This window comes from Octodon degus, unplaced genomic scaffold (assembly GCF_000260255.1).
Source record: "Octodon degus isolate 3935 unplaced genomic scaffold, OctDeg1.0 scaffold00038, whole genome shotgun sequence".
NCBI classification, from domain to species: domain Eukaryota; kingdom Metazoa; phylum Chordata; class Mammalia; order Rodentia; family Octodontidae; genus Octodon; species Octodon degus.
The window spans coordinates 15,947,848-15,952,034 of NW_004524614.1; the positions used below are offsets into that span (position 1 = coordinate 15,947,848).

At 39.9% G+C, this 4,187-nt stretch overlaps 1 pseudogene; it reads left to right on the plus strand.

Moving 5' to 3' along the window:
• The first annotated feature begins 1,821 nt into the window (after positions 1–1,821).
• Positions 1,822–2,539, plus strand: LOC101563240 (annotated as a pseudogene).
• Positions 2,540–4,187: the final 1,648 nt, after the last annotated feature.

A 4,187-nucleotide genomic window follows, 5' to 3' on the forward strand; every position in this document is an offset into this window, starting at 1 on the left:
GAGGGAGACATGAAGGAAAGATTAGCATGAGCAATAAAAATGATTAGCAGGAGATATAAGAATTTCTCCTGTCCAGATGACATCAACGTTTGGACAGTGTCCATCCTACCCCTTTTCCAAGAGTAGGCTGGACTTCTAGCTCCCATTACTTATGTTTTTTTAAATATATATTTTTAATTTTTGACGGAACGAGGGATTGAACTCAGGCCCTTGCGCTTCCCAGGCAAGCGCTTATTCTACTGAGCTATCTCCCCAGTCTCCCATTGCTTATGAATGTGACCTTATTTAGAAATAGGGATCTCAGAGAGGTGAGCATGTTAGAATGCTACCATTAGGGTGGGTGCTACTCCAGTATGACTGGGGTCTTTTTTAAGAAGAAGTTTGGACACAAACAGGCAAGCATGGAAGGAAGATGATATAAAAAGACACAGGGAGAAAGTCACGGGAAGACTTGGTAGAGACTGCAGTTACGCTACCTAAGCCAGGGGACACCTGGGGCTACAGAAGCTGGAAGAGGCAAAGTAAGCTTTTCCCAAGTACCAACAGTGAGTGTATGTCCTACTGACACACAGATTTAGACTTCTGATCTTCAGAACTGTGAGACAATAATGTTGCTTTGATTTGCCTAGTATGTAGTCCTAAGGAATTAGAAATGGTATGTAGTGCTGGATTAGAACTTACCCAGGAAGCGTTAGCAGCAAAATAGGGTGGGAGAAACATGAAGCTTTCGTAAACTTTATGTAGAATGATCTGGAGAATTTTATGACTGATAGATGGCTGTTTTTCAAAGACATCTGAGCTGAGTCAAAGGACTCAAATTTTTGGGCTATAAGATAATGAATAATTATCCTATAAAATGGCCAAAAATATGACTGGAGAAGAGATAAAGAGCTCAGTCTTGTGCAGATGGAATTTGAGATGCTTTTGGGCACAGTTCTTAAAGGCAATTGATAGCCAGAATTTAGGAGACTGGAAATCATATATTCCTTCTTTTAATAGGAGGTACTTTTAGTTTATGCAGTGGCTGTGAGATTTACTACACTTCTGCTGTATAGAGAAAGTAAGAAGAATTGTTGTCTAAAAGCAACTGTAAAATAACAAGGAAAAATTTATTATATTGAAGATTGAAAAATGATTTTTTAATATTCAATGCATATTTCTTTCAGGTTCCAGTACAGTGATGAGAGTATTAGTACATTGCGAGCCTGTGGTTATGTAAAATGTGTTACCCCTAACTGTGAATTGCTTTTGAATGTACATTATGGATTATATAAGCACATTAAAATTCTCTCCTTATTGCTTCCATCAAATGTACTTCAGGTATGTCATAAGCAAGAGTGAGGAATTCTAGGTGAGTATTTTTGTGAAGTCAGAACTAAAGCAAACAATAAAGAAAAGAAAATGTATAGGACCAAGAGCTGAGAGTTTACTGAATGAATCTGAATTGTGTGTGTGTGTGTGTGTGTGTGTGTGTGTGTCTTAATTCCTCATCAGTTTTAATTACAGTCTTCTCCCCCAGCGTTGTATTTGTACTAACTCATAAAATGAGCTTGCAAATCTCTATTGTTCTAACTTGTATCTCATTAGATCTGCTGTTCAAAAAGAGGACCCACTCGCCCACAGTTTTCCAATGCAGTTTCTGATTGCCATTCTTCTCTTTCCCTGGAAGTAAGGAAGGCAGACACATTTGCCGAGGATAACTGAGAATGCCAGGGTGATCCTTGCTTGGGCAGCTTGAGCAGGCTGTGTGCTAAATGCAACTCCAAAACGACTCCTATAAATAGCTACTCATTGTCAGGGCCTAAAAAGACAAGAGTGAGTGTGCCTGGTCTGATTCGGGCCTCACTGAGTGCTTGCGTCTGGGGAGGGCTGTAAATGAATAGCTGCTCAGACCGGGGATCTGGTCGGAGCCGGCACCAGGGTTCAGCACTTGCTGAAGGGAATCGTGCACTGCTGCCTGGGCTGCACTATGGCGAAAATCATCTTGAGGCACCTCGTGGAGACTCCAGTGCGTTACCAGGAGGAGTTCGAAGCTTGAGGTTTAGAAGACAGCAGGCTGGATCACGCTTTGTATGCCCTGCCCGGGCCAGCCGTCGTGGACCTGAGCAAAGCCAGGGCAGCACCGCAGTTGTAGCCAGCAGAATCAGCGATGGCAGAAATGCCACCCGGAGAAGGCAAATCCCACTTCCAGATCCTGCTGGATGTGGGCCAGTTCCTCCCCGAAGACATCATCATTCAGACCTTTGAGGGCTGGCTGCTGATCAAAGCTCAGCACGGAACCAGAATGGATGAGCACGGCTTTATCTCACGGAGCTTCACCCGGCAGTACAAACTGCCAGATGGAGTGGAAACTAAAGATTTGTCTGCCATCCTCTGTCACGATGGACTTTTGGTGGTGGAACTAAAGGCTCCATTTGGGACTAAGTGAAACTCTAGCGGTTCCTGCGCAAACTAGGAGGATGATAGCTCGGCCAGTATTCCCGCGGGAATATTTGTATCACCCGTATTTCAAATGACTTGCTATAATTTTTATGAATATTAAAACTATATAGACAATTAAAGCAAATAATAACCTACATGTAGGAATTTTTGAGGTAAAAGATATTTTTGAACTTGAAAACTGTGAAGATCCATATTGCAACAGGAAAAGTATTCTGAGGCAAATTTCTAAAGATATTGGATTTATGGAACTTTTGGAACCAAAAGAGGGTATCCATTGATACTGGAAGTTTTGCTTAAATTGGTGTATATAAAAAAATCCTAAATTCATATCATTAAATACCTCTGTTATTTAGTTAGAAACTAACCAAGTTATCAGGGCAGTTTAGTATGTTGGAGTTGCTTGGAAAGTATTATAGATTAATGGCATTCATTAGAATGTCCCTGAAAGAATGATAATATTTTGCTCTATGAACAAAGAAATAATATGGTAAAAGAATAGAACAAATCAAAGTCCATTTCTGTTCTTTTATAACATTAACATGACTGTATGATCTGGAAAGTCTGATTCCCCATTCAAAATTTGCTGCTGAAAAACAACTGCAGAAAACAAACTTTGGGTAGAGAGACTTCCTCTTTATTTATTTATTTTTCATAATTTTATTGAGAAACAAATAGCAATGAGAGAGTTTCAAATCAAATTGGCAGGACAGTTTCAATAATTAACACATTGCATACATTCTTCCTAGTGGTCAATCGCTGTACAAGACGCAGACATGATATCCTATTTACAAACAACATTAGAACAAATCCCTCTATTCATTAAGAGAATGTACGTATATAACTATCCTAACCACTTTGAATACACAGATACAAAATGGACATTCATCTGTATCCCCTTTTTTGTTAAGTTCCGTTATTTAAATATTGTAGGAGTGTAAACTCAGCAAAATATTCTAAAAGAGTCCAGTAGCCCATAATAGTATTGGGTCTTCTGCTTGACCGACAATGTCAGAAATCGTTGACCTGAGTCCCTATAGCTCAACATAACAGCATGGCTTTACTTCTTATATTTCTTTTTTATACTTTTCTGCTGAATGGTTAAGACCAAGGTAAAGCAGAACCTATGCAACAAGAGTTGTAGCTTTTGGGTCTGATAAGGTCAGTGAAATCCCCTCAGGACTTATACTGAATCCTGTACCTCAGATTGTAGAACCTTCGTCAGTGTCAGCCATGTGGATGAGTCACGGCCATTGCTTGGCCAATGTGCTCTCTGTGAAAGCCTGAGAGAATGTTTTCTCTTCATGTGACTCTCCTTAGGCATGCTCTACATCACCAATCATGTTCCTCTTTGGCCCCATAATCTCCTTGATCAGAAAATTTGGGACACTACTGAATTACATGGTGTAACAGTACAAGTTCTCATATGTGTGAGTCTTAATTGACCTTGGAAGGCTAGGGCCAAAAAGTTGGCTTTCTTTGCAGCCCTCCTTTTTCTCTAATTTGGTCTACAAACTTAGGCTGTTAACCATCCAGAAGACAAGGTTATTGTTATTACCATACAACTTGGGTTGTTAAGCTTAACCTCACTATCTGTCTGCATACCAAACTTCTTAGGCATAACATGGAACAGGTAGTTTTCATCAAGTATTGATATGTTGAACTTTAAGTCCCTACAGGATATGATAAAAAAAAAACATTTAAAAATTAGAATATAGGGGCCGGGGAGATGGCTCAGTGGAATAAGT